We start from the raw sequence: 7,500 nt of genomic DNA, 5'->3' as shown, positions 1-7,500 counted from the left end.
TTATTTGTTCACATCGTTTTCAATTAATCATGCATTATCTTAGAGCTTTGAGATTTTGATGATTCAACTATTAATTTTTAGAATGATATTGTAGGATTGGTGTGAGAGGCCTGATCTGACCAGTTTGAACATAAAACATCTGAAATATTTTGGGCCTGTTATGACTGGGTTAAATGCTAAAAGGTTAAATGCAGTTTCAGTGTGGAAAAGATAAATAAATGAATGAACAACATTATTGATACAAAAGTATTTAAACTGCTACTTTGTTGTTTACAACAACAACAACAACAAGATTTCCATTTGATCCAATCAACAGAATAGCCTGCTCATGAAATTAACATGAAAGTGGTTGAGCCCTCTACAGACACATGTAACCTTAATGTAATTTCTCAGAAGATGAGCAAAATCACAGTCATGGCAGATACCGGTGTCAATCCCACTGAATTAAGCCGGGTACCAGGTGGCCATTTTAATCTGATACTGCTTCTCTTGCATACGATAAAATGATTATAGGTGGTTCTACCTGGTAGTTCTGCTGGGCTGGACATGTTGCAAGGTTCACAGACAACAGGTGGACTTGTGCAGTTGCTGAGTGGTATCCAAGACATCAGAAAAAGACCCCACTTGGAAGGCTTCCATGATGATGGGAAGATGATCAAGTTAAGAAATTTGGGTTTAGATGGAAAAGAACGACACAATCAAGACATAATTGGAAGTGCATTGTGGCAAGCGGTGTATATCAGAATCTGATGGTCTGGTCAATGCTGTGATACTGTGATATGCCAGAGAAAACTGGTTGATTGACCCTTTGAGTCTATGGACCTGTTTTAGCATTTGTTTCATTTTATTTATTTTTTTGCTTACTATGAAACATTTTTCATCAGTATCATCATCATTATCGTCATTGTTTAACATCCAACTTGGTAACTCCTATTAGTAAATGAAACATGTGTAATGGTGAATAACTAATAGCAAAAAATTTCCACTTTCCTGTTTTATTATATGTGTATAGGCTTCTTTCAGTTTCTATCTACCAAGTTCATTCACAAGTTAACCCAAGGCTGTTGTAGAAGACACTTGCTGAAGGAGCCATGCACTGGGACTGAAACTAGAACCATGTGGTTGGAAAGCAAACTTCTTACCATATGACTATGCCTGCACCTTGTATTATATATGTTTTTAATTTATACTTTTGATTATTTAAAGCAATTTCAAGGGTACATCTTATCATAATCCTTGTTAATAATTTCTGATAGTGATTAACATTAAAGTAAGAAGGTGGGTTCTATGTAGTCAATCAATATGTTAGAAATAGCAGTCAAATCTCCATAAAGTGATATGCTAAAATTCTAAAACAGAAAGAACACATTGTATAATGTACTCCTTGATACACTTGTGTAGGAAATTGACTGCTTGATCCAGTATGACCTAGGGTTAAATAACACAATGCTACATGTGCACCACTATATGCACCATTACCAAACACCAACAACATTACCCAAAACACCCTCAGCATGAGAACTCAAGATGGTAGCCTCTATTTATTTACTTGACTACTTGACCTTCTAGAAATAGCAATCAAATCTCTCTTAAATCATATCTACCATCTTTGAGAAGGGCACATTGAAAATGGGTAACCTTCACTAAGAAAAGTGATATGATGCTTTGGTCATGTGTTTGCTTAATCAAGGTTGACCCAGAAGGGCTAAACAACATCAGTGACAAAAACCTATTTCTTCTTTTAGCTGCTTGGTGTTTTTCTCTTTTCATCATTCTTCTTTCTTTAGTCTTTAATCTTTCTTCATTCATCAAACCAATCAAATAATCTCATCTGTCATAAGTAAATCCCGCAAATTGCTGCAAGGCGAAAAAATTCAGAGATCTCTGAAATATTTGCACAACGGTTAAAGTGTCAGACAAAATACTTTGTGGCATATTTAGTAATGGCTCTTTAGGCTTTTGAATTCAGTTTCCACTAAGGTGGGTGTGAGATGCTTTGGTTCAACCATTTTGGTGCCACTTGTTTGGCATTTTAATGTTTCTTGCTCTCTCTCTCTCTTTTTCTATCTCTCTATCTATATATGTATACACACACACACACACACACACACACACACACACACACACACACACACACAAAAAAAATCTTTTACTTGTTTCAGTCATTAGACTGTGGAGCAGCACCTTGAAGAATTTTAGTCAAAATTGAACCCTGTACTTACCTATTTTTAAGCTTGGTACTTATTCTATCAGTCTCTTTTGCCAAACTGCAATGTTATGTGGATGTAAACACACTGGCAATGGTTGTTGAATGGTGGCAGGAGACAAACACAGACACAAAGACACACACACACACACACACACACACACACACAGAGATACACACACACACACACACACACGCACATGCACACACATGCACACACACACACATATATACATATATATACCTACATACATATATACATATATATATATATATATATATATATATATATATATATATATATATATATATATATATATCACAGTTGAAACATTTCTGTCACAACATGGGACCTTGAAGACTGCTAAAATGCAAGAAAGTATTACTAGTCCTTTAATATTTAATATTCAATATTTCATTTATTCAATAAGACAATCAATACTTCATTTCATTTTACTATATATACTATATATTCTATATACTCTACATCCTACATTAATATTATAAGAATATAATAAAACATAAAAAACACACAGATTTAGAATTATTTTGAATAATATATTCCTCTATACACGATCATGCAAACCCCTTTTATATATATATATATATATATATATATATATATATATATATATATATATATATACATATATACATCCATACATACACATGTACATTATGATGGGCTTCTTTTAGTTTCTGTCAACAAAATCCACTCACAAGTGTTTTGGGCTGCCCCAGGCTACAGTAGAAGACACTTGCCCAAGGTGTCATGTAGTGGGACTAAACCCAGAATCACGTGGTTGGGAAGGAAGCTTCTTACCACACAGTCACGCCTGCACCTATGCCTGTGAGTTTATAATCGCAAGGAAGACAACCAAATTAAGAATACCACAGTGGAGGAGGTGGGTTAGACGAGGCATTTTGACGCCTTCCACCTGAAAATGCTTTCCTTTAGATTAAGGCAAGAAATAAAATAAACTAAACCAATATATATATATAAATAAATCAATAGATAAATAGAATGAAATAAGATCAAATTGTTTCTTTTCCTCTATTGGAACTAAATTAACAGATGCTATTGATAGGAATCTGGCAGTCTTTCATGCAATAGTAATAACATCATCGTCATCATCATCATCATCATCATCATCATCATCATCATCATCATCATCATCATCATCATCATCATCATCATCATCATCATCATCATCATCATCATCATCATCATCATCATCATCATCATCATCATCATTGTCATCATCATTGGCACAGCTGCAGGAATAACAACGGTGGTTTCTAATTTAAGTTCAAAGCTGTAAATTTTGGCAAGCTGGCACTTGTTTGATTGGATTGATCCAAGTATTTGACTCATACTTAATTTTATTGACTCTCGCTTTATTTTATTGTTCCATCTATTATTTAACATGTGCAGCATGTTAAATGATAGATGGAACACACTATCCAAACCTCTTACCAGCGACTGTTGCCCAGAGTTGCTTTACCTGATTCACCCAATTAAATAATATCAATGCTACCTACATAACATTCCAAATTGTTAATCATTAGACTATCAGATTACTTCCTACTGCTGGCTTTCTTAGATATCCGATCTGGTACTAGGTGTAGTTTATTATATAACTCCCTCTTCCTTTGAACTCCTTAAAGTTAAGTAGTACACTATTATTACTAACAAAAAACTGTGTATACTCCATCCCATGCAGCTGTGGTAGGTTATACAAAGGCGAAACATGCCGCCCCCTCAAAATAAGGGTAGAAGAACATCGCAAAGCTGTGACACGAGGAGATATTGATAAATCAGGTATAGCTGATCATGTATGGAAAAATGGAGACCACCTCCCCCTGTGGGATGATGTTAAAATAATAAACAGAGAACACCACTGGGAAATACGAAAACTAAAAGAAGCAGCACATATGCTAGGACACAACAACCTCCTAAGCAGGCCGAGTGCAGATAAGAATAGCACATGGGAACCGGTGTTAAGGAAGGATAGGAAAATATTAGATTTATTAGCCCTAAAATTCACTCTATAATTGCCCATGGACATATGGCGTAGTGGTTAAGAACGCAGGCTGAATAATAGTAATAATAATATTAATAATAATAATAACTATAACTTCAAAAAATACCTTAGGAATGAGAACCCAGGTTCAAAATTTCCCCATGACACCTGATGAAGGTTGGAGGGTATATCAGCCGAAACGTTATGAGGATAAACAAAATGAGGACAAATATCCATTAAATGAAAATAATGTAGATAATGTATTACTACTAGGTATTTCCTTTCCAGGCAAACATGCCCTCATATTACAAGTGGTCTCCATTAGCCCCATATAACATTTCATATCTAAAACAACATCCTACATCTTTCCCCTTTACCAGGTAAATCAATCATGCATAACACTACAATTCCTTAACATTTGGAACTTATCATTTGATTGCCTTCGTACTCTCCCCCAACATTCAACCTATATCCACAGAATACCCCTAAATTCTGTGAATCTCTGCCCTCCTCCCTTTGTTCTTTACCCTTAGTTAGTGAATCCTAATCCCCAACTCTATACCCAATTGACTTTATTTATGCTCTTACTCTCTGTTTTACTCTTTTACTTGTTTCAGTCATTTGACTGTGGCCATGCTGGAGCACCGCCTTTTAGTCAAGCAAATCGACCCCAGGACTTATTCTTTGTAAGCCTAGTACTTATTCTATCGGTCTCTTTTGCCGAACCGCTAAGTTACGGGGACGTAAACACACCACCATCGGTTGTCAAGCAATGTTGGGGTGACAAACACAGACACACAAACACATAGACACATACATATATATATATATATATACATATATACGATGGGCTTCTTTCAGTTTCTGTCTACCAAATCCACTCACAAGGCTTTGGTCGGTGCGAGGCTGTAGTAGAAGACACTTGCCCAAGGTGCCACGCAGTGGGACTGAACCTGGAACCATGTGGTTGGTAAGCAAGCTACTTACCACACAGCCACTCCTGCACCTATGCATTTATATTTCTTCACTTTTTACTTTTCACTTTCTTTATTCATTGTCCTTTATTCATTGTCCTCTCCTAGCTACCCATTTCTCTATGCCTAGGATAATAAAATATCACCTACACTTCACCTCTAACCTATCAAAGAACCAGTCTAGCTGACTCTTATCTCACCTGTATTGCTGACCCTAAATATCATATTACACCCTTTCACAAACTATATTCTTAACCTAACCCAACCCTTTAATGCCTATAACGACCAACTTTGCTGGTCTAACTTCCATATTTAGTCTCAACAGACTTCAGCCATGTCCCTGTTGTATTCTTGGGATATTTTTTTCTTTGTAAAATTACTTTTCTTTGTAATGGAATAATGTTCTCATTCTTCTATTAAAAAGTGTGTAAGAAACAGCTGTAATGAGCTAACATTTATCCATTGTATGTTATTATTCATTTGATTATTATATGTCAAGGGGATTTACGAGTTGTTGGACACCCTAGAGTATACCAACAAACATACAATTCAATGGAATGAGTGCCTTGGACCAGCCCCTAGGTGCTAAATACTCATAGGGTTGGTTTTCTCTGTGTACACAATTGGAATATCCTATTTGATACTCACCAACCATAGGCCAGAACTACAGGTTTATCCAACCCTACCCAGTGCATATCTTTTCAAGTAACTGATTCTATCTAAATCCTTATTTTACTATAATATACATATATATATGTGTGTGTATGTATATGTATGTATATATGTATATATAAATAACAAATGAAAGACAGAAGATGGAATATATGAGAATATATTATTAATCACAACAATTGTTTCGACACATCTAGCATCGACTCCTCTTGTGGGACACGCAAAAACTGGTTCAGGAGTATCCGGTGGTGCAGACTTATTTTGTCGGGTGATAAATAAAAAAAAACATCTCGTTAAAATGACTGTTCCATAATGCAACTTTCCGTTTTGTAGAGAGAAAAACAGCCAGATGGAGGAAAATTCTTTAGAAAAATAAGATCCAAAAATAAAATTGCCGAAGACAAAAAGAGAAACGAACACTTAATCCAGCGAGAAAAGTATTGAAAATAACTGTTAACAGATATGTATGTATAAATGCCCTCGGGCAAACTGCATGACACGAGTACACACGCTCATACAAGGATTAGCAAAAATGTGAGCATACGTACACACAAGGTTTGGTGCATTCATAATCACAAAGCGAGTTAGATATTTAGTAGGTGTTTAGAAAACCAGAGAGGTTTAAAGTAAATTTAAGTCATTCATACCTTAAAGTAAAATAAAATAAAATTACACTAAGTTAACGGTTACTCCAAATTCATTCTCCCTGCATTGTGCAAAAGTACATTTATATGTAGACATCTCGATAGTCTTTCAGAAATTCTATTAAGTATCTTTTCGTTAGTCCATATATATATATATATGCACATATATATACACACATATATATACACATATATATTTGCATATATATATATATATATATATATATATATATATATATATATATATATATATATATATATATATATATATATATATATATATATATATAGACATTCAAGCGAGATCATTGCCAGTGCTGATGGATTGGCTCCTGTGCAGGTGGCACGTAAAACACACCATTTCGAGCGTGGCCGTCGCCAGTACCGCCTGACTGGCCCTCGTGCCGGTGGCACATAAAAGCACCCACTACACTCTCGGAGTGGTTGGCATTAGGAAGGGCATCCAGCTGTAGAAACTCTGCCAAATCAGATTGGAGCCTGATGTCGCCTCCTGGCCCACCAGTCCTCAGTCAAATCGTCCAACCCATGCTAGCATGGAAAGCGGACGTTAAATGATGATGATGATGATGATGATATATACATATGTATCAGGTGTGGCTGCATGATAAGACGCTTGCTTCCCAATCACATAGCTTCAAGTTCATTCCCACTGTGTGACACCTTGGGCGAAGTGTTGTCTAACCAAAGCCTTGTGTGTGGCTTTGGTAGATGGAAACTGAAAGAAACCCATTGTGTGTATGTACCTCATCACTGTTTGGCAACTGGTGTTGGTGTGTTTACATCCCTGTAACTTAGTGGTTTGGCAAAAGAGACTGATAGAATAAGTACTTGGCTTAAGAAATAAGTCCTGGAATTGATTTGTTCGACTAAAACCCTTCCAGGCAGTGCTCCAGTATGGCCACAGTCAAATGACTCAAACAAGTAGAATATGTGTAGTGGCTTTTGCACTGTTACCATTT

The 7,500-nt window shown here is 35.8% G+C and overlaps 1 protein-coding gene across 1 annotated transcript in view; it reads left to right on the top strand.

The window, feature by feature from the left end:
• The window catches only part of LOC106873611 (sn-1-specific diacylglycerol lipase ABHD11), a 229,817-nt gene that overhangs the window by 172,698 nt on the left and 49,619 nt on the right, over positions 1-7,500 (top strand). The window lies entirely within an intron of this gene.

This window comes from Octopus bimaculoides, chromosome Z (assembly GCF_046866305.1).
Source record: "Octopus bimaculoides isolate indiv1 chromosome Z, ASM4686630v1, whole genome shotgun sequence".
Classification (NCBI taxonomy): Eukaryota; Metazoa; Mollusca; class Cephalopoda; order Octopoda; family Octopodidae; genus Octopus; species Octopus bimaculoides.
The sequence above is the reverse complement of the archived record's forward strand: the minus strand, read 5'-3'. Positions and strand labels throughout refer to the sequence as shown.